At 45.1% G+C, this 25,082-nt stretch overlaps 1 protein-coding gene across 1 annotated transcript in view; it reads right to left on the bottom strand.

Annotated features, from left to right (window-relative positions):
• LOC135559854 (dual specificity calcium/calmodulin-dependent 3',5'-cyclic nucleotide phosphodiesterase 1B-like) overlaps positions 1–25,082 on the bottom strand; it is a 189,621-nt gene that overhangs the window by 107,897 nt on the left and 56,642 nt on the right. The window lies entirely within an intron of this gene.

Genomic DNA, 25,082 nt, shown 5'->3' with positions numbered 1-25,082 from the left:
TCATTTCAGTCCGTGCTTCTCTCTCCGATTCATACAGTCTGGTATAGTCTGGTCTGAATTTCACCAAATAACAAAATACCATCCCTCTACAGCATGCCTTGGGATGTTTCATCTATTGCTCCATATTGTATGAAACAGGGACTGTTCTAACATCTTTCTACAGCCATCACATAGAACTATTCATAGACCTGTCCTTGTAACAGCGGTCTTGTTCAACTTTGAATTATCCAAATTATTCATGGGCTTTTGAGGGCCAGCAGTGAGTCTGAGTTCTCATCCCAAATTGCACCCTAGTCCCTATATAGGGCACTACTTTTGACCAGGGCCCATAGGCTAGTAGTGAGCTACTCCAGACCAGGGCCCAACGGCTAGTACTGAGCTACTTCAGACCAGGGCCCATGCAGTATAAAGGGAATAGGGAGGTTTTTGGGACTCTCCTGCCTCCGTCTCTTTTTCTGCCCTGACAGAAATCCTTCTTCTCTATGACGCTCAGGATCAGAGGTGTACAACAGAATAGTAGCACATGGCTGGTTCAGTAGCACAGAGCTGGTTCAGTATCATAGAGCTGGTTCAGTATCATAGAGCTGGTTCAGTAGCACAGAGCTGGTTCAGTAGCACAGAGCTGGTTCAGTAGCACAGAGCTGGTTCAGTAGCACAGAGCTGGTTCAGTAGCACAGAGCTGGTTCAGTAGCACAGAGCTGGTTCAGTAGCACAGAGCTGGTTCAGTAGCACAGAGCTGGTTCAGTATCACACGGCTGGTTCAGTAGCACATGGCTGGTTCAGTAGCATAGAGCTGGTTCAGTACTTTAGAGCTGGTTCAGTAGCACAGAGCTGGTTCAGTATTATAGAGCTGGTTCAGTAGCACAGAGCTGGTTCAGTAGCACAGAGCTGATTCAGTAGCATAGAGCTGGTTCAGTACTTTAGAGCTGGTTCAGTAGCACAGAGCTGGTTCAGTATTATAGAGCTGGTTCAGTAGCACAGAGCTGGTTCAGTAGCACAGAGCTGGTTCAGTATCACACGGCTGGTTCAGTAGCACATGGCTGGTTCAGTAGCACAGAGCTGATTCAGTAGCATAGAGCTGGTTCAGTACTTTAGAGCTGGTTCAGTAGCACAGAGCTGGTTCAGTAGCACAGAGCTGGTTCAGTATCACACGGCTGGTTCAGTAGCACATGGCTGGTTCAGTATCACAGAGCTGGTTCAGTAGCACACGGCTGGTTCAGTAGCACAGAACTGGTTCAGTATCACACGGCTGGTTCAGTAGCACAGAGCTGGTTCAGTATCACACGGCTGGTTCAGTTTCACAGAGCTGGTTCAGTTTCACAGAGCTGGTTCAGTAGCACAGAGCTGGTACAGTATTATAGAGCTGGTACAGTATTATAGAGCTGGTACAGTATTATAGAGCTGGTTCAGTATTATAGAGCTGGTTCAGTAGCACAGAGCCGGTTCAGTAGCATACAGATGGTTTAGTAGCACAGAGCTGGTTCAGTATTATAGAGCTGGTTCAGAATTATGGAGCTGGTTCAGTAGCACAGAGCTGGTTCAGTAGCACATAAATGGTTTATTAGCACACAGATGGTTCAGTACCATAGAGCTGGTTCAGTAACACAGAGTTTGTTCAGTAGAACAGAGCTGGTTCAGAAGCAGAGAGCTGGTTCAGTATTATAGAGCTGGTTCAGTAGCAGAGAGTTGGTTCAGTAGCACAGTGCTGGTTTAGCAGCACAGAGTTTGATCAGTTACACAGAGCTGGGTCAATAGCAGGGTTACAGTTTACTAGACTTACAGTAGCCTATAATTAAATCGCATTGTGCTATGGATACTGTAGTGAATGGCAGAACAGGGAAGCAAACCCGGGTCACAAGCATGAAACACCCTACCCATCGCTCCGATATACATATCCCAACCAGAAGCCATGGATTACAGGCAACATCCACATTGAGCTAAAGGCTAGAGCTTCCACTTTCAAGGAGCGGAAACTAATCCGGACACTTGTAAAAAAATCCTCTATGCGCTCAGATGAACCATCAAACAAGTGTCAATACAGGATTAAGATTGAATACTACTACACCGGCTCTGGCGCTCGTCAGATGTGGCAGGGCTCAAAACTATTACAGACTAAAAAGGGAAACTCAGACGGGAGCTGCGCAGTGACGCAAAGCCTACCAGACGAGTTACATTTCTTTGATGCTTGCGTCGAGGCAAACAACACTGAAGCATGCACGAGCACCAGCTGTTCTGGATGACTGTGTGATAACATCGGTAGCCATGAAGTGCTTTGATAGGCTGGTCATGGCTCACATCAACAGCATCCTCCCGGACACCCTAGACCCACTCCACTCCGCATACCGCCCCCAACAGATCCACAGATGAGGCAATCTCAATCTCAATGCTGTTCATTGACTACAGCTCAGCGTTCAACACCATAATGCCCACGAAGCTCATCATTAAGCTAAGGACCCTGGGACTAAACACTTCCCTGAATCCTGGACTTCCTGACGGGCCGCCTCCAGGTGGTAAGGGTCTGCCACGCTGATCTTCAACACTGGGGCCCCTCAGGGGTGTCCACTCCTGTACTCTCTCTTCGCCCACGCATGCATTGCCAAACACGACTCCAACACCATCATTAAGTTTGCTGACGACACAACAGTGGTAGGCCTGATCACCGACAACGATGAGACAGTCTATAGGGATGAGGTCAGAGACATGGCAGTGTGGTTCCAATAACCTCTCCCTCAATGTGAGCAAGACAAAGGAGCTGATCGTGGACTACAGGAAAAGGCGGGCCGAACAGGCCCCCATTGATATCAAAGGGGCTGTAGTGGAGCAGGGCGAGAGTTTCAAGGTTCTTGGTGTCCACATCACCAACGAAACTATCATTGTCCAAGCACACCAAGGCAGTCGTGAAGAGGGCACGAAAAAACATTTTCCCCCTCAGGAGACTGAAAAGATTTGTCATGGGTCCTCAGATCCTCAAAAGGTTCTACAGCTGCACCATCGAGAGCATCCTGCCTGACTACATCACCTCCTGGTATGGCAACTGCTTGGCATCTGACCGTAAGGCGCTACAGAGGGTAGTACGTACGGCCCAGTACATCAGTGGGGCCAAGCTTTCTGCCATCCTTGACCTCTATACTAGGCGGTGTCAAAGGAAAGCCCAGAGAATTGTCAGAGACTCCAGTCACCCAAGTAATGGACTGTTTTCTCTGCTACGGCGCGCCAAGTCTAGGACCAAAAGGCTCCTTAACAGCTTCTACCCCCAAGCCATAAGACTGCTGAACAATTAATCAAATGGCTACAGGACTATTTACATTGACCCCACCTCCTCCATTTGTTTTGTACACTGCTGTTACTCACTGTTTATTATCTATGCATAGTGTGTCGTGACGTTGTGTTAGTTAATGTGACGACTGATGCTTACAAGTTTCTAATTGCGTGATTAACTGAATCAAGCAATTATTAACTCATTAACCTGGGGCACCATGGGAAAACTAGTTTTTATTGAGTTTCTATTTCCCAAATTAACTCAAAGAATATCAGAATATCGATTTTACAAACAGCCGCTAATTAACCAGTTACCTCTTACAATCTCGTTCTGAACGTCGTATAGCCCGTGAATCTGCACGGACCCGTGTCTCACCAATGAGATCGTACCACACCAATCTTAGTTGAATATTTATTTACTAAAAAGCTAAAATGATGATAAAAGATACACATTATAGGCTATTGATTAGAACTTAGCATAACAGGCCAACACACTATGGTGCGTGTTACCCAAAATGGGATTTCAAAGAGAGAGAGGAAAAAGAGAGTACACGAGAGAAATATACATTTGGGGGAATTTGTCAGCTATGCTATTCTAACTCTAGCCTTGCCCCAAACTGCCACTCTTATGGGTAAGATTATAATGATGTAATTACGTGGGGTAGACCTCCGAGGATTCTCTGCGTGGACCGCTCAGGGGACCTTCAGCTGCTCGATGACACACTTCTCATGCGCACCTCCCTGCTCATCCTCCCGATGTCAGTGTCCTTTTGGCTTAGGAGTCTGTTCCCTCACCCTTTGCTCTGGAAGGGGGTCTTCTGAGGACAGACAGCTCTGTAGCTCAGAGCTCACAGCATAGAATGGAAACCCTTTAGATACCATGATTCGCTGGGATTGGATGCTAAGGGGGTCCGGCTTGAATTCACCCGCTTAGACACAGCTACTCATCCGTAGCTTGGGTAGAAAAGGATTTCTTTGTCCTCAAACTTGTGTTGCGTTCTGGGTTCGTTGACTTTTTAGGCCTTGGCTGCAGCTTGGGGCACGTAGTCTTCCCTGGAAATTCTTTACTCACAGGTTTTATACCCTTGGGTCAGAAGTGGGCGTAACCGCCTTAAGGGCAATTCTCTGGGCGTACCAAGTTAAGAGAGCAAGGTCTAGATTTGACTTAAACCAATTTTAGACAACTAACTTCACATTTCATCTTCCCCAAACATTCTCTTTGATTTGGATATTTTCCATACAACGTACAATGTATAAACATCAAACATATACTAGGAAAACTCTTCACGTTACAATGTTTTCGTAATAACGTCATCTATTAACCTTTAATAACAAAACAAAAATGACATACATTTTCATATTCCATCTATCGTCATGACCACCATTGTGGCTGGCGGAAACCATTGTTCCAAAGTCCCTTTATTTCATGTTTAATGTTCTGAGGCTAGTTCTCCATAGTAACAGGACAAAAGAATTTGTCTGTGGCCTGAGATTTACCAGGGCGTGAGGGGTCATAAAAACACATCTTGAGACTCCTAGATCTCTCCTCCTCTGTTGGGGTTGATAGATAATCTGTAGGGCTGTGGTCTCCTGTAACCTGACCTGTTCAGGACAGTCATGACAATAGTCACTTCACCCATACCTACATGTACATATTACCTCAACTAACATGTACCGCACACTGACTCTGTACCTGTACCCCTGTACATAGCCTCGTTATTGTTGTTTTATTGTGTTATTATTTTTGACTTCAGTTTATTTGGTAAATGTTTTCTTAACGCTTCTGAACTGCACTGTTGGGTAGGGGCTGGTAAGTAAGCATTTTCACGGTAAAGTCTACCACATGTAACAAATAAAGTTTGATTTGATTTGAAATTAATCTCAAGGTGAATCAACAGGGGGGTTTGTCAGAGGACAAGGCTAGTCTGCAGTCTGCAGCTAGTCTACAGACACATCCAACACTATCACTACTGTGGTTTACCTTCATTCCTATCTGTATAGATATCAAAATAACATTAGCTTATACAACATTTGCACAGGCTATATTTCTGTATCCTACAATTAACAAGAACCATATTTTACTGGGCACCAGGAAGTGCAGTTGCAATACAATTTCAGTCAAAGGAGACATAGATATCTGTTGTACATATTAGTAATATGGTTATTGTGTAAAGTCCTGGCTTCTCTCAGGATTGCAGATGCTAAGAATAGATCACGAGGACTTGCATGCATTTCAGTTACAGTAATAAAACCATACAAACTTACTAAAACAGATTTGCTTCCAGAATCTTTTTAAATGTAGGACAGATGAGTGGTGTTTTAGCCAACACAGTATCTTTGACCTTATATTTCCAGAACTGCCTCCCAGAAGCAATAGAAATGAACAGTAATGTTCCCAGCTAGGGACAAAGATATGTCTAGACATCAGCTTATAAAATACAGAATAATGGGGATGATGTTTACTCAAGCCTACCAAAGTCCTTGATGGAGTTACATTACCTATAAATTCATCATTTTAACTCCACCCTCCCAGGACTCTATCCCCAGAACTCCATCCCCAGAACTCCATCCCCCAGGACCTCATCCCCCAGAACTCCATTCCCCAGGACTCCATCCCCAGAACTCCATCCCCAGGACTCCATCCCCAGGACTCCATCCCCAGGACTCCATCCCCAGGACTCCATCCCCAGGACTCCATCCCCAGAACTCCATAACCCAGGACTCCATCCCCAGAACTCCATCCCCAGAACTCCATCCCCAGAACTCCATCCCCAGAACTCCATCCCCAGAACTCCATCCCCAGGACTCCATCCCCAGAATTCCATCCCAGGACTCCATCCGCAGAACTACATCCCCCAGGACATCATCCCCAGGACTCCATCCCCAGAACTCCATCCCCAGGACTCCATCCCCAGAAGAACTCCATCCTCCAGGACTCCATCCCCAGGACTCCATCCCCAGAACTCCATCCCCCAGGACCTCATCCCCAGGACTCCATCCCCAGAATTCCATCCCCAGGACTCCATCCCCAGAACTCCATCCCCAGAACTCCATCCCCCAGGACCTCATCCCCAGGACTCCATCCCCCGAACTCCATCCCCAGGACTCCATCCCCAGAACTCCATCCCCAGAACTCCATCCCCAGAAGAACTCCATCCCCAGGACTCCATCCCCCAGGACTCCATCCCCAGGAATCCATCCCCAGGAATCCATCCCCAGGACTCCATCCCCAGGACCACATCCCCCAGGACTCCATCCCCCGAACTCCATCCCCCGAACTCCATCCCCAGGACTCCATCCCCAGAACTCCATCCCCAGAAGAACTCCATCCCCAGGACTCCATCCCCCAGGACTCCATCCCCAGAACTCCATCCCCAGGAATCCATCCCCAGGACTCCATCCCCAGGACCACATCCCCAGAACTCCATAACCCAGGACTCCATCCCCAGGACTCCATCCCCAAAACTCCATCCCCAGGACTCCATCCCCAGGACTCCATCCCCAGAACTCCATCCCCAGAACTCCATAACCCAGGACTCCATAACCCAGGACTCCATCCCCAGGACTCCATCCCCAGGACATCATCCCCAGGACATCATCCCCAGGACTCCATCCCCAGGACATCATCCCCAGGACTCCATCCCCCAGGACATCATCCCCAGGACATCATCCCCAGGACATCATCCCCAGGACATCATCCCCAGAACTCCATCTTCCAGGACTCCATCCCCAGAAATCCATTCCCAGGACTCCATCCCCAGGACTCCATCCCCAGGACTCCATTCCCAGGACTCCACCCCTAGAAATATAGCTTGAATGACAGTGAATGCTGCTTCTCTCCAGAGCCTGACCTACAGTATCAAACTGTGGTATGTCAGAGTACAACAGGGCTCACAGAAAAACAGAGACGGACACTGAGCCACTGTAATTCTGCTGCTGCTCCACACTGGGACACTGTAATTCTGCTGCTGCTCCACAATGAGACACTGTAATTCTCCTGCTGCTCCACACTGAGACACTGTAATTCTGCTGCTGCTCCACACTGAGACACTGTAATTCTGCTGCTGCTCCACACTGAGACACTGTAATTCTGCTGCTGCTCCACACTGAGACACTGTAATTATGCTGCTGCTCCACACTGGGACACTGTAATTCTGCTGCTGCTCCACACTGAAACACTGTCATTCTGCCGCTGCTCCACACTGAAACACTGTAATTCTGCTGCTGCTCCACACTGAGACACTGTAATTCTGCCGCTGCTCCACACTGAGACACTGTAATTCTGCTGCTGCTCCACACTGAAACACTGTAATTCTGCTGCTGCTCCACACTGAAACACTGTAATTCTGCTGCTGCTCCACACTGAGACACTGTAATTCTGCTGCTGCTCCACACTGAAACACTGTAATTCTGCTGCTGCTGAGACACTCCACATTGAAATGCAGAAATACTTTTCAGCACCACTGGCTGAAATTACATTTTTTTGCATCTACCTATCAATTTTGAAGATTCTTGGTATTTTGGTCCGTTAATATTAGTGTTTTCAAAAAGTACACATACAAATATCTAAAACAACGAAAATGTGTATTTAGATTATCATACTACCATCATAAAGCATTTTCTTCTTTTTAACAACTTTAAAATTGACATACATCAATCATTTCAAAGCTCACTACATTACACATAATTTCAAAGCCCATTTCATAGACAATGTTACATACTGGACTACAATACATAAACGTATTTTGAAGAGATTGTGATTGCTTCTAAATAGGCTTTTGGCACTTGGTAGTCTTAATTTAAATGTACTTGTCTTTAACTAACATTTCTCCGGAAGTCAGACTCTTCCCACATGCCAACTAATTGTTTTCCGCTTCAGCGTCTGCATTTACACCAAATGATCTGTGGTTATCCTCTGGTTATCCTGTGGTTATCCTGTGGTTATCCTGTGGTTATCCTTAGATATATTCTCCAGACTTTCCAATTGAGAATTGTTGATATTCTGTCATTCTTTCTATTCTATATCATATTTTATTTGAATGAATTTGCCAAAAATGCATGTCTTTAGTATTATAAAGATTTTTTTTTAAGTATTTATCCACAATCTGCTCTGGAAAAGTCTGGTCCTGAAGTGAAACCGATATATGCACGTATTTCAGAAAAATTGTAATGAATTTTATTTGTGTCTACATCAACTGGTAAAAGTTGATTGTGAAATGGTTAAGGGCTCTATATAATACTGTATGTTTTCTTGAATTTGTTCTGGATTGGGGGACTATGGAAAGACCTCTAGTGGCATGTCTGGTGGGGTAAGTGTGTGTGTCAGAGCTGTGTGTAAGTTGACTATGCAAACAGTTTGGGATTTGATGAAAAGACCCCTGGTGGCATATCTGGTGGGATAAGTGTGTGTGTCAGAGCTGTGTGTAAGTTGACTATGCAAACAGTTTGGGATTTGATGAAAAGAGACCCCTGGTGGCATATCTGGTGGGATAAGTGTGTGTGTCAGAGCTGTGTGTAAATTGACTATGCAAACAGTTTGGGATTTGATGAAAAGAGCCCCTGGTAGCATATCTGGTGGGATAAGTGTGTGTGTCAGAGCTGGTGTGTAAGTTGACTATGCAAACAGTTTGGGATTTTCAACACATTGTTTCTTATAAAAAGAAGTGATACAGTCAGTCTCTCCTCAACACTAAGCCAAGAGAGACTGGCGTGCATAGTATTTATATCAGCCCTCTGATTACAATTAAGAGCAACACATGCCACTCTGTTCTGGGCCAGCTGCAGCTTAACTAGGTCTTTACTTGCATCACTGGACCACACGACTGGACAATAATCAAGATTAGACAAAGCTAGGGCCTGCAGAACTTGTTTTTTGGAGTGTGGTGTCAAAAAAGCAGAGCATCTCTTTATTACGGACAGACCTCCCCCATCTTTACAACCATTGAATCTATATTTGACCATGACAGTTTACAATCTAAGGTAACACCAAGTAATTTAGTCTCCTCAACTTGTTCAACAGCCACACCATTCATTACCAGATTCAGCTGAGGTCTAGCACTTAATAAGGAATGATTTGTACCAAATACAATGCTCTTAGTTTTAGAGATGTTCAGGACCAGTTTATTACTGGCCACCCACTCCAAACAGACTGCAACTCTTCGTTAAGGGGCGGCAGGGTAGCCTAGTGGTTAGAGCATTGGACTAGTAACAGAAAGGTTACAAGATTGAATCCCTGAGCTGACAAGGTAAAAATCTGTTGTTCTGCCTCTGAACAAGGCTGTTAACCCGCTGTTCCTAGGCCGTCATTGAAAATAAGAATTGTTCTTAACTGACTTGCCTAGTTAAATAAAGGTAGTAAAACAATAAAAATCAGTGACTTCATTAGCTGTGGTTGCTGATGCGTATATGGTTGAATCCTCAGCATACATGGACACACATGCTTTGTTTAATGCCAGTGGCAGGTCATTAGTGAAAGTAGAGGGCCTAGAGAGCTGCCCTGCGGTACACCACACTTTACATGTTTGATATTAGAGACGCTTCCACTAAAGAAACCCCTTTGAGCTCCATTGGATAGATAGCTCTGAATCCACAATATACCAGAGGTTGAAAGCCATAGCACTTACGTTTATTCAACAACATGTTATGGTCAATAATATTAAAAGCTGCACTGAAGTCTAACAGTACAATTCATCTTATTATAAATTTATCAATGTATCATTTTTGTCTGTGAAGTCAGTACATGTTGAGTGCCATTCTATATAAGCATGCTGAAAGTCTGTTGTTAATTTGTTTACAGAGAAATAGCATTGTATTTTTTCAAACACTATTTTTTCCAGCAGTTTGCTAGGAGCTGGCAGCAAGTTTATAGGTCTGCTGTTCGAACCAGTAAAATTCCCCTTTACCACTCTTGGGTAGTGGAATTACTTTGGCTTCCCTCCAGGACTGAGGACAAAGACTTACCTCTAGGCTCATATTAAAAATACGACAGACAGGATTGGCTATAGAGTCAGCTACCATCCTCAGTAGCTTTCCATCTAAATTGTTAATGCCAGGAGGTTTGTCAGCTACTAATCTATCCTAACATTACTACTAATTTAACCTAGCACTACTACTAATCTATCCTAACACTACTGTTAATCTATCCTAACACTACTGTTAATCTATCCTAACACTACTGTTAATCTATCCTAACACTACTGTTAATCTATCCTAACACTACTGTTAATCTATCCTAACATTACTGTTAATCTATCCTAACACTACTAATAATCTATCCTAACACTACTGTTAGTTTATCCTAACACTACTGTTAATCTATCCTAACACTACTGTTAATCTATCCTAACACTACTGTTAATCTATCCTAACATTACTGTTAATCTATCCTAACATTACTGTTAATCTATCCTAACACTACTAATAATCTATCCTAACACTACTGTTAGTTTATCCTAACACTACTGTTAATCTATCCTAACACTACCTATCCTAACACTACTGTTAATCTATCCTAACATTACTGTTAATCTATCCTAACACTACTGTTAATCTATCCTAACATTACTGTTAATCTATCCTAACATTACTGTTAATATATCCTAACACTACTAATAATCTATCCTAACACTACTGTTAGTTTATCCTAACACTACTGTTAATCTATCCTAACACTACTGTTAATCTATCCTAACACTACTGTTAATCTATCCTAACACTACTGTTAATCTATCCTAACACTACTAATAATATATCCTAACACTACTGTTAATCTATCCTAACACTACTAATAATCTATCCTAACACTACTAATAATCTATCCTAACACTACTAATAATCTATCCTAACACTACTGTTAATCTATCCTAACACTACTTCTAATCACCTCCCTAACCAAGGCCCTTCTCCCTTGATTGATCAGTTTGGCAGGGTGGCCAGCTCTAGGAAGAGTGTTGGTGGTTCCAAACTTCTTCCATTTAAGAAAGATGGAGGCCACTGTGTTTTTGGGGACCTTCAATGATGCACACATGTATTGGTACCCTTCCCCAAATCGGTGCCTCAACACAATCCTGTCTCGGTGCTCTAGGGACAATTCCTTTGACCTCATGGCTTGGTTTTTGCTCTGACATGCACTGTCAACTGTGGGACCTTTATATAGACAGGTGTGTGCCTTTCCAAATCATGTCCAATTAATTGAATTTACCACAGGTGGACTCCAATCAAGTTGTAGAAACATCTCAAGGATAGAAACAGGATGCACCTGTGGTGAGCTCAATTTCAAGTCCCATAGCAAAGGGTCTGAATACTTACGTAAATAAGGTATTTATGTTTTTTATATTTAGTACATTTGCAAAAATGTATTAAACCTGTTTTCGCATTGTCATTATGGGGTATTGTGTGTAGGTTGATGAGGAATTTATTTTACTTTATTCACTTTATTAAGTATGATTCTCAATCAGGGACAACGATTGACAGCTGCCTCTGATTGAGAACCATACTAGGCCGAACTCAAAAACCAACATAGAAAAACAAACATAGACTGCCCACCCCAACTCACGCCCTTGACCATACTAAAACAAAGACAAAAACAAAAGGAACTAAGGTCAGAACGTGACGTACATTTTTGGACTCACCTTATTGTGCTGTGCTCAACTTAAACAGGAAACTTGTCATCAAACTTTGTCATATAAATCATTCTCTGGATTTATGGTGCTTTCAAGACAACTGGGAACTCTGAAAAAACAAGGTCGAATCACGATGACGTCAGTGATCTTCTGGTCGGAGCTCTAGAAAGAGGCCAGAGTTGGATGACCGTTCAAAACATATTTTCCCAGTCAGAGCTCGTTCCCAGTTGTCTTGAACTCATTGAAGTCAGATTTCCCAGTTCTGAGTCAATAGTTGTTTTGAGCCCTGCACAAATTATGCTGGATTGGCAGCATGGCCAATGTTGAGTGTTTATAATTTTAAGCCTGGAAAGGAGACCTTTAAACTGAGAATTGGGACTACACACCCACTCCACTGAATAGCAGGCTAATGATTGCCTTGCAATGCTTGCAGTTATACCACTTATTGTTGTTTTGTAATGTTCATGTCCAATGGCTGATGAGCACCGATATGTTTTATCTGTAATTTCTCTTCATTATTTCTCTTCATATGACAAGGATTAAAATGGATTTGCCAGTAGACTGTTTGACTCATTCCTCTCTGCCTCCTTCTTTCCACTCCTCTCCTCTTTGACCTCACCCTCTCACCTTCCCCTACTCACAAGGCAGGCAATACGCTCGACCTCATCTTTACTAGATGCTGTTCCTCCACTAACCTCATTGCAACTCCTCCAAGTCTCCGACCACTACCTTGTATCCTTTTCCTCTCGCTCTCATCCAACACTTCCCACACTGCCCCTACTGGATGGTATCGCGCCGTCCCAACCTTCGCTCTCTCTCCCCGCTACTCTCTCCTCTTCCATCCTATCATCTCTTCCCTCTGCTCAAACCTTCTCAACCTATCTCCTGATTCTGCCTCCTCAACCCTCCTCTCCTCCCTTTCTGCATCCTTTGACTCTCTATGTCCCCTATCCTCCAGGCCGCCTCAGTCCTCCCCTCCGCTCCGTGGCTCGACGACTCATTGCGAGCTCACAGAACAGGGCTCCGGGCAGCCGGCGGAAATGGAGGAAAACTTCACCTCCCTGCGGACCTGGCATCCTTTCACTCCCTCCTCTCTACATTTTCCTCCTCTGTCTCTGCTGCTAAAGCCACTTTCTACCACTCTAAATTCCAAGCATCTGCCTCTAACCCTAAGCTCTTTGCCACCTTCTCCTCCCTCTTGAATCCTCCCTCCCCCTCCCCCCTCCCCCTCTCTGCAGATGACTTCGTCAACCATTTTGAAAGAAGGTCGACGACATCCGATCCTCGTTTGCTAAGTCAAACGACACCGCTGGTTCTGCTCACACTGCCCTACCCTGTGCTCTGACCTCTTTCTCCCCTCTCTCTCAGATGACATCTCGCGTCTTGTGACGGCCGGCCGCCCAACAACCTGCCCGCTTGACCCTATCCCCTCCTCTCACCTCGCTCATCAACTCATCCCTGACCGCTGGCTACGTCCCTCCCGTCTTCAAGAGAGCGAGAGTTGCACCCCTTCTGAAAAAACCTACACTCGATCCCTCCGATGTCAACAACTACAGACCAGTATCCCTTCTTTCTTTTCTCTCCAAAACTCTTGAACGTGCCGTCCTTGGCCAGCTCTCCCGCTATCTCTCTCAGAATGACCTTCTTGATCCAAATCAGTCAGGTTTCAAGACTAGTCATTCAACTGAGACTGCTCTTCTCTGTATCACGGAGGCGCTCCGCACTGCTAAAGCTAACTCTCTCTCCTCTGCTCTCATCCTTCTAGACCTATCGGCTGCCTTCGATACTGTGAACCATCAGATCCTCCTCTCCACCCTCTCCGAGTTGGGCATCTCCGGCGCGGCCCACGCTTGGATTGCGTCCTACCTGACAGGTCGCTCCTACCAGGTGGCGTGGCGAGAATCCGTCTCCTCACCACGTGCTCTCACCACTGGTGTCCCCCAGGCTCTGTTCTAGGCCCTCTCCTATTCTCGCTATACACCAAGTCACTTGGTTCTGTCATAACCTCACATGGTCTCTCCTATCATTGCTATGCAGACGACACACAATTAATCTTCTCCTTTCCCCCTTCTGACGACCAGGTGGCGAATCGCATCTCTGCATGTCTGGCAGACATATCAGTGTGGATGACGGATCATCACCTCAAGCTGAACCTCGGCAAGACGGAGCTACTCTTCCTCCCGGGAAGGACTGCCCGTTCCATGATCTCGCCATCACGGTTGACAACTCCATTGTGTCCTCGTCCCAGAGCGCTAAGAACCTTGGCGTGATCCTGGACAACACCCTGTCGTTCTCAAATAACATCAAGGCGGTGGCCCGTTCCTGTAGGTTCATGCTCTACAACATCCGCAGAGTACGACCCTGCCTCACACAGGAAGCGGCGCAGGTCCTAATCCAGGCACTTGTCATCTCCGTCTGGATTACTGCAACTCGCTGTTGGCTGGGCTCCCTGCCTGTGCCATTAAACCCCCTACAACTCATCCAGAACGCCGCAGCCCGTCTGGTGTTCAACCTTCCCAAGTTCTCTCACGTCACCCCGCTCCTCCGCTCTCTCCACTGGCTTCCAGTTGAAGCTCGCATCCGCTACAAGACCATGGTGCTTGCCTGCGGAGCTGTGAGGGGAACGGCACCTCACTACCTCCAGGCTCTGATCAGGCCCTACACCCAAACAAGGGCACTGCGTTCATCCACCTCTGGCCTGCTCGCCTCCCTACCACTGAGGAAGTACAGTTCCCGCTCAGCCCAGTCAAAACTGTTCGCTGCTCTGGCCCCCAATGGTGGAACAAACTCCCTCACGACGCCAGGACAGCGGAGTCAATCACCACCTTCCGGAGACACCTGAAACCCCACTCTTTAAGGAATACCTAGGATAGGATAAAGTAATCCTTCTCCCCTCCCCCTTAAAAGACCTAGATGCACTATTGTAAAGTGGCTGTTCCACTGGATGTCATAAGGTGAAAGCACCAATTTGTAAGTCGCTCTGGATAAGAGCGTCTGCTAAATGACTTAAATGTAAATGTAAATGATGATGACAGCTATCTAAGATTTTGAAAGTCTAATCAAAGCTACTGTAGATATAACGTGATTTGACTTTTTATCTGTAGCCAATGACCTTGAGCCAATGACCTTGAGCCAATGACCTTGAGCCAATGACCTTGAGCCAATAACCTTGAGCCAATAACCTTGAGTTTCGAGCTCTACCCTTAAATTTGTCAGTGACGTGGTGTCACAATGAGTGACAGAACACTAAGCCAATCACAGCGCAACTAGAGAACATTAGCAACCCTTATTTTCCGCTGTCTGCCCCACCACCACAGAAACCACTGAACTAGGCTGAAACATCTGCATTTTAGAGCTACCTTACTCAAGAAAGCAAAAAAGAGACCATGTGTGTATGGAGCCTTTATTAACTCAAAGATTTTTAGATCTTTTTTTACATTGTTTGCGAACTGATATGTGACACATATTAACGCCAAAATAGCATGCAAAAAAAGGCAACCCCCACAAATAACAGATATACTGCCCTGAATGATAGGTCGCCACTGCCTAACATTACTACTACTATTGTTTAACTGTCACCCTGTAAAGTCCCAGCGGCTCCATCTGAGTCAGCATGACAGCATGTGACAGCATGTGACAGCATGAAGTCGAGTAGCTCTATTTTCGTTATCCGTCTCTCTCATTCTCTCATGCATAATGAAAACACTCTCTCTCTCTCTTATTTATGTTATATTTATCACATGGAAGATATGGGATGTCTCCTTCACTACAGTACAACCAGTCCAGACAGTGAGGCACCCAAAGCCCCAATATTGGCCATTCGGGTGGCCATTCTTTTCTATTCTATTCTATTCTATTCTATTATTTTCTATTCTATTATTTTCTAATCTATTGTATTATTTTCTACTCTATTCTATCATTTTCTATTCTATTCTGTTATTTTCAATTCTAGTATTTTCTATTGTATTATTTTCTATTATATTCTAATATTTTCCATTCTATTATTTTATAATATATTATATTATATTATTTTCTATTCTATTCAATTCTAGTATTTTCTATTCTGTTCTATTATTTTTTGTTCTATTCTATTTTCTATTCTAGTATTTTCTATTCTATTGTATTATTTTCTATTCGATTATTTTCTATTTTTTATTCTATTATTGTCAATTTTATTCTAGTATTTTCTATTCTATTCTGTTATTTTCTATTCTAGTATTTTCTATTCTATTATTTTCTATTCTATTGTATTATTTTACATTCTATTATTTTGTATCATATTATATTCTATTTTATTATCTTCTATTATTTTATTTTCTATTCTATTCTATTCCATTATTTTCTATTATATTCCATTACTTTCTATTATATTCTAGTATTTTCTATTCTGTTCTAGTATTTTCTATTCTATTCCATTACTTTCTATTATATTCTAGTATTTTCTATTCTGTTCTAGTATTTTCTATTCTTTTCTATTATTTTTTGTTCTATTCTATTATTTTCTATTCTAGTATTTTCTATTATATTGTATTATTTTCTATTCTAATATTTTCTATTCTAGTATTTTCTATTATATTCTATTATTTTCTATTCTAGTATTTTCTATTATTTTCTATTCTATTGTTTTCTATTCTAGTATTTTCTATTATATTGTATTATTTTCTATTCTATTATTTTCTATTCTAGTGTTTTCTATTATATTGTACTATTTTCTATTCTATTATTTTCTATTCTAGTATTTTCTATTATATTGTATTATATTCTATTCTATTATTTTTCTATTCTAGTATTTTCTGTTATTTTCTATTCTATTATTTTCTATTCTATTATTTTCTATTCTAGTATTTTATGTTATGTTATTTTCTATTCTAGTATTTTCTATTATATTCTATTATTTTCTATTCTAGTATTTTGTATTTATATTTATTTTCTATTCTAGTATTTTCTATTATATTGTATTTTCTATTCTATTATTTTCTATTCTAGTATTTTCTATTATATTCTATTATTTTCTATTCTATTATGTTCTATTCTTTTAAAATGCTCATCCAGAGGCAGCGCTCCTAGTGGCTGTGGAATTTCATGCAGGAAACTTAAATCCGTTTTACCTACATTACTACCAGCATGTTACATGTGCAAGCAGAGGAATTTAATCCACACACAGAGACGTGTACAAAGCTCTCCTTCGCCCTCCACTTGGCAAATTTGACCATAACTCTATTCTCCTGATTCCCGCATACAAGTAAAAACTAAAGCAGGAAGTACCATTGACCCGCTCAATACTTAACTAGTCAGATGACTCAGTCTCATGTTGCCTGAGAGAATGCCAAGAGTGTGCACATTTGTCATCAAAGCAAATAGTGGCTAATTTGAAGAATCTGAAATATAAAATATATTTACTTGGTTTTACTACAATTTCATATGTGTTATTTCATAGTTTTTATGTCTTCACTATTAGTCTACAATGTATAAAATAGTAAAAATATATATAAAAATCCTTGAATGAGTCGGTGTGTCCACACTTTTAACCGGTACTGTAGCTTATGACAAATAGTCCAGGGAGACAGTTAACCAACCGTTAACCAGCCGTTAACCAACCGTTAACCAACCATTAACCAGCCGTTAACCAACCGTTAACCAACCGTTAACCAACCGTTGTCTCTTGGTACCAGTGGTGTGTGTGCTCTCCAGAGGGTGGTGCGGTCTGGACAACACATCACCGGGGGCAAACTACCTGCCCTCCAGGACACCTACACCACCCGACAACACCCGATGTCACAAGAAGGCAAAAAGATCATCAAGGACAATAACCACCTGACCCCTACCTGTCACCCCGCTTCCATCCAGAAGGTGAGGTCTGTACAGGTGCATCAAAGCTGGGACAGAGAGATTGAAAAAGGCCATCAGATTGTTAAACAGCCACCGATGGCACAGAGAGGTGGCTGCCTACCAACAGACTTTATGCCATTGGCCACGTTAATAAATGGATCACTAGTCACTTTAATAATGCCACTTTAATAATGTTTACATACCCTACATTACTCATCTCATATGTATATACTGTATACTGTATCCTTCACTATCTATTCTTTACTATCTGTTGCATCTTACCCACTCTGTCGCTGCTCATCCATATATTTATAATTATACATTCTCATCACATTCCTTACTAGATTGTGTATTAGGTATTGTTGTGTAATTTGTTAGATATTAGGTATTGTTGCAATTTGTTAGATATTAGGTTTTGTTGTGTAATTTGTTTAGATATTAGGTATTGTTGTGTAATTTGTTAGATATTAGGTTTTGTTGTGTAATTTGTTAGATATTAGGTTTTGTTGTGTAATTTGTTAGATATTAGGTTTTGTTGTGTAATTTGTTAGATATTAGGTTTTTGTTGTGGAATCGTTAGATATTACCTGTTAGATACTGCTGCACGGTCAGATCTAGAAGCACAAGCATTTCGCTGCACATTTCTGCTAACCATGTGTATGTGACCAATACAATTTGATTTGACTTGAATAAAGAGCAAAACTTGAAGAAAAAAAAAGAGATCAATGCCGAGTAAAAAAATCGATCTTTAAAAGTTGAACATTCAAATATATCCCCTGTTCACACATAACAGTTCCTAATACCGTGGAGTCTGCAACTGCAATAGCATGAAAATCACTGCAACTATTTGCTTCAGAAACACAGTAAAAGCCTTCGAAAGGTCGCACTCCTTCCCTATACATAATGGACACTCTGCTCTGTAGGGGCTACAACGTCCCGTGTCATAACTAATTGATCCCAACACATTGAATGTCTCTACAGCTCAAAACAGGACACTATTGAGAGGCTGTGAAGTCTGGTTACATAACCCTGTGACCCCTCACCATGCCGAACCTGTCCCTATGCCTTTTCAGGTCGGAGACTGAGTGCAATAGCACCCCGTGAAATAGCACCGGTAAACTACAATAGCAATCGGTAAAACTGTAACTTTTTGATCCCGTTAGTGTCACCTAGAAACCTAACAGCTTGTATGTAAGGTCCTGTACCATCACTCCGTGTGACTGTCCCCACTCACCTCCAAGCCTCCTACACCACCTTCCCCAGCCCTCCCTGCCCCTGCATTCCTCCTCCTTCATAGCCATCCTGCCTGCCTTCCTCCTTCCTTAGCCATCCCTGCTAACAGCCCTCCTTCCTTAGCCATCCACTGCCCCTGCTTATTCCTCCCCTTCATAGCCATCCCTGCCCTACCTCCTTCCTTAGCCATCCCTGCCCCTGCCTTCCTCCTTGTAGCCATCCTGCCCCCCCTCTGCCCCTGCCCTGCCCTCCCTTCCCTCCCCAGCCTCTCTGCACAACCCTACCTAGCCCTCTCTTACCCTCCTTCTAAGCCCTCCTTGCCTCCACATTACCTTCCTAGTCCTCTCTCTCACCTGTTCAGCAGCCTCTGGAGTCCAGGTGTGAGTCCCAGGAGAAGAGCAGCAGTGGGCTTCTGGATCTTCCTGGGGCTTCCTGTTTCCATGGTCCTGCTGTCGGTAATGGTAGTAGACGGAGAAGAGGAGAACCAGGGGACACAGAGTACAGAAAGGAGGAGAGAACCAGGGGAGATGGAGTACAGAGAGAAGGAGGGAGAACCAGGGGAGATGGGTACAGAGAGAAGGAGGGAGAGAACCAGGAGATGGAGTACAGAGAGAAGGAGGGAGAACCAGGGGGATATGGAATACAGAAAGGAGGGAGGGAGGAGGAGGTAAGGTAGCTATGAAAGAGAGGTAGTGGATGGTGATGCTGCTGCAGGCTCTGTCTGTCTCCTTTCTCTCTCTTCACGCACGTCCTGTTATTTTACCCCGTCTCTCTCTCTCCCTGTCCTTCTATGCCGTACTCTTTCGGTGTCTTTCTTTGTTTTCAAGCTCTACTGTTCCTCTTTCAGTCTCCTTTCAGTTTTATAATGAGAGGGAGAGGCAAGGGCATACTGTGCCCTCTCTCTCTCTCTCTCTCTCTCTCTCTCTCTCTCTCTCTCTCTCTCTCTCTCTCTCTCTCTCTCTCTCTCTCTCTCTCTCTCTCTCTCTCTCTCTCTCTCTCTCTTTTGCTCTCTCTCTCTCTCTTTTGCTGAGTCTTGCTCCCTCTACACGACCCGCCCCCTCTCACTCTCTCATTCTATTGGCTGGTCATGCACCGGGAGAAAACTTATCTGCAGAATCCAACCATGCCGGAGGCTGAGGCTCTCTAACTCACAAAGCCAAATACATACACCACCAGGCTTAGTAAACATATTTTAGGGTCAGGATATTTTTAAAGTCACACACTACACAATACATGAACACATGCACTCAAACAGTACATACCTCCACTTAATTGCATAACATATAAACACTAAATGTCACTCTCCAACGTAGACATATAATGTTACCATGATGTATTTATTAACATTTGCAGCCAGGAACAGAGATGTTTTGGTCGTGATGAGACCATGATAAGTCATGTCATATTAAATATATCAGAATATCATCGTCAGTCATGATTAAATTAAGCTGTGACAGATAGAGTCTCTGCTGCTTATTCACTCTGATCAGTCACAACCTGCAGCATAGCCTCCCTCTGATCAGTCGTCCTGCAGCATAGCCTCCACTCTGATCAGTCACAACCTGCAGCATAGCCTCCACTCTGATCAGTCACGTCCTGCAGCATAGCCTCCACTCTGATCAGTCACAACCTGCAGCATAGCCTCCACTCTGATCAGTCACAACCTGCAGCATAGCCTCCACTCTGATCAGTCACGTCCTGCAGCACCTAGCCTCCACTCTGATCAGTCACAACCTGCAGCATAGCCTCCCACTCTGATCAGTCACAACCTGCAGCATAGCCTCCACTCTGATCAGTCACGTCCTGCAGCATAGCCTCCACTCTGATCAGTCACAACCTGCAGCATAGCCTCCCTCTCTGATCAGTCACGTCCTGAAGCATAGCCTCCCACTCTGATCAGTCACATCCTGAAGCATAGCCTCCATCTGATCAGTCACAACCTGCAGCATAGCCTCCACTCTGATCAGTCACAACCTGCAGCATAGCCCCCACTCTGATCAGTCACATCCTGAAGCATAGCCTCCCACTCTGATCAGTCACAACCTGCAGCATAGCCTCCCACTCTGATCAGTCACAACCTGCAGCATAGCCTCCACTCTGATCAGTCACATCCTGCAGCATAGCCTCCACTCTGATCAGTCACAACCTGCAGCATAGCCTCCACTCTGATCAGTCACATCCTGCAGCATAGCCTCCACTCTGACCAGTCATGTCCTGCAGCATAGCCTCCACTCCGATCAGTCACAACCTGCAGCATAGCCTCCACTCTGATCAGTCACAACCTGCAGCATAGCCCCCACTCTGATCAGTCACATCCTGAAGCATAGCCTCCACTCTGATCAGTCACAACCTGCAGCATAGCCTCCACTCTGATCAGTCACAACCTGCAGTATAGCCTCCACTCTGATCAGTCACATCCTGCAGCATAGCCCCCACTCTGATCAGTCACAACCTGCAGTATAGCCTCCACTCTGATCAGTCACATCCTGCAGTATAGCCTCCCACTCTGACCAGTCATGTCTGCAGCATAGCCTCCCTCCCTGATCAGCCTCCACTCTGACCAGTCACGTCCTGCAGCATAGCCTCCACTCTGATCAGCCTCCACTCTGACCAGTCCGTCCTGCAGCATAGCCTCCACTCTGATCAGCCTCCACTCTCTGACCAGTCACGTCCTGCAGCATAGCCTCCGTCCTCACAGCACAACATAGCAGTGATCTGTCAGCAGCTGAGACATTCCCTAAAGGTCTGATACCTGATAACGTGGAGACATGTTTCGTGGTAACGTGGTAAAAATCTAATCAAATGTTATGTCACATGCTTGGTAAACAACAGGGTGTAAACAAACAGAGATTATTATTCACGGGTTCCTTTTCCAACAATGCAGAGTTAAAGAATAAAAAATAAGAAATAAAAACAGAAATACTGACATGATGATTAAATAACAATAAGGAGTAAAAATATAATGTGGCTCTACGTACCAGTACCATGCAGTACCAGTACCAGTACCCATGTACCAGGACCATGGCAGTACCAGTACCAGTACCATGTGCAGGCAGTACCAGTACCAGGACCATGTGCAGGCAGTACCAGTACCAGTACCATGTGCAGGCAGTACCAGTACCAGGACCATGTGCAGGCAGTACCAGTACCAGTACCATGTGCAGGGCGGTACAGTACCAGGACCATGTGCAGGCAGTACCAGTACCAGTACCATGTGCAGGCAGTACCGGTACCAGGACAATGTGCAGGCAGTACCAGTACCAGTACCATGTGCCCAGGCGATACCAGTACCAGGACCATGTGCAGGCAGTACCAGTACCAGGACAATGTGCAGGCGGTACCAGTACCAGTACCATGTGCAGGCAGTACCAGTACCAGTACCATGTGCAGGCAGTACGTACCAGTACCATGCCAGGCAGTACCAGTACCAGTACCATGTGCAGGCAGTACCAGACCAGGACCATGTGCAGTACCACCAGTACCATGTGCAGGTACCAGTACCAGGACATGTGCAGGCAGTACCAGGGCGGGCAGTACCAGTACCAGGACCATGTGCAGGCCAGTACCAGTACCAGTACCAGCACCAGGCAGTACCAGTACCAGGACAATGTGCAGGCAGTACCGGTACCAGTACCATGTGCACCAGTACCAGTACCATGTGCCAGGCAGTACCAGCACCAGTACCATGTGCAGGCAGTACCAGTACCAGTACCATGTGCAGGCAGTACCAGTACCAGGACCATGTGCAGGCAGTACCAGTACCAGTACCATGTGCAGGCAGTACCAGTACCAGGACAATGTGCAGGCAGCAGTACCAGTACCAGTACCAGGACCATGTGCAGGCAGTACCAGTACCAGGACCAGTGCCAGGCAGTACCAGTACCAGTACCATGTGCCAGCACCAGTACCAGTACCAGGACCATGTGCCAGTACCAGGCCCAGTACCAGTACCAGTGCGCCATGTGCAGGCAGTACCAGTACCAGCACCATGTGCCAGTACCAGTACCAGTACCATGTGCAGGCCAGTACCAGTACCATGTGCACCAGTACCAGTACCAGTACCATGTGCAGGCAGTACCAGCCAGTACCATGACCCCCGCACCAGCGCGGAGACGTACCAGTGCCAGGCAGTACCAGTGACGCCAGGGTGTGCCAGTATGAGCACCATGTGCAGGCAGTACCAGCCCCAGTACCATGTACGGACGCCAGTACCGGATAAGCACCGAGCGCAGTACCAGTACCAGTACCAGCGCCAGCACCAGCACCAATCAAGTACCAGTACCAGCTATATACAGACAGTACCAGTACCAGAGGCAATACCAGTACCAGTACCATGTGCAGGCAGTACCAGTACCAGCGCAATGTGCAGCAGTACCAGTACCGTACCATGTCAATGGGAGCTACCATGTGCAGGCAGTACAGACCAGCGCCAGTACCAGGCAGGCAGTACCAGTACCAGTACCATGTACAGACAGTACCAGTACCAGTACCATGTGCACCAGTACCAGTACCAGTTCCATGTGCAGGCAGTACCAGTACCAGTACCATGTGCCAGCGTACCAGTACCCAGGACCATGTGCAGGCAGTACCAGTACCAGTACCATGTGCAGGCAGTACCAGTACCGGACCAGTGCCAGCAGTACCAGTACCAGTACCATGTGCCAGGCATACCAGTACCAGTACCATGTGCAGCTAGTATACCAGGGGGTACCAGGTACCAGTACCATGTGCAGGCGTACCAGTACCAATGTTGCCAGTGGGCAGTACCCAGATCAACGGAGCCAGTACCATGTGCAGGGTACCAGATCACCAGTACCATGTGCAGGTACCAGTACCAGTACCATGCAGGCGTACCAGTACGTACCATGTGCAGGAGTACCAGTACCAACGGACAGCTATATGCAGCGCGGTACCCAGATACCGAGTACCATGCAGGCAGTACCAGTACCAGTACCATGTGCCAGTACCAGTACCAACGTGCCAGTACCAGTGCCAGCGCAGTACCAGACCAGTACCATGTGCAGCGTACCAGTACCGGCCAGTACCAGATCGCCAGCCAGTACCATGTACAGGGGAGTACCAGTACCATGTGCAAGTATCGACCAGTACCATGCCAGGAGTACCAGATCAATGTACCAGTACCAGTACCAGTACCCAGTACCATGTGGGAAGTACCAGTACAGGACCAGTACCAGTACCAACGTACCAGTACCAGCTATGTACAGGGGAGTACCAGTACCAGATCAATGCCAGACCAGTACCAGGACAATGGAGTACCAGATCAATGTGGAGCTATATACAGGCAGTACCAGACCAGTACCATATGCAGGCAGTACCAGTACCAGATCATGTGGAGCTATACCAGTACCAGTACCAGTACCAGATCCAGTGTGGACAATGTGCAGGCAGTACCAGTACCAGACCAATGTGCAGAGCTAGTACAGGGAGTACCAGTACCAGATCAATGTGCAGCAGTACCAGTACCAGGACAATGTGCAGCAGTACCAGTACCAGACAATGTGGAGCTAGTATACAGGCAGTACCAGTACCAGAGTACCAGTACCAGTACCATACAGGGAGTACCAGACCAGGACCATATGCAGACAGTACCAGTACCAGCACCATGCACCAGTACCAGTACCAGTACCATGTGCAGGCAGTACCAGTACCAGTACCATGTGCAGGCAGTACCAGGACCATGTGCAGGCAGTACCAGTACCAGTACCATGTGCAGGCAGTACCAGTACCAGGACCATGTGCAGGCAGTACCAGTACCAGTACCATGTGCAGGCAGTACCAGTACCAGGACCATGTGCAGGCAGTACCAGTACCAGGACCATGTGCAGGCAGTACCAGTACCAGGACCATGTGCAGGCAGTACCAGTACAATGTGCAGGCAGTACCAGTACCAGGACCATGTGCAGGCGTACGAGGTGATTGAGGTAGATATGTACATATAGGTAGGGGTAAAGGATAGATAATAGACAGTAACAGCAGTATACTGTAGGTAGGGGTAAAGGATAGATAATAGACAGTAACAGCAGTATACTGTAGGTAGGGGTAAAGGATAGATAATAGACAGTAACAGCAGTATACTGTAGGTAGGGTAAAGGATAGATAATAGACAGTAACAGCAGTATT

The sequence above is a fragment of the Oncorhynchus nerka genome, linkage group LG15 (genome assembly GCF_034236695.1).
Source record: "Oncorhynchus nerka isolate Pitt River linkage group LG15, Oner_Uvic_2.0, whole genome shotgun sequence".
Classification (NCBI taxonomy): domain Eukaryota; kingdom Metazoa; phylum Chordata; class Actinopteri; order Salmoniformes; family Salmonidae; genus Oncorhynchus; species Oncorhynchus nerka.
The sequence above is the reverse complement of the archived record's forward strand: the minus strand, read 5'-3'. Positions and strand labels throughout refer to the sequence as shown.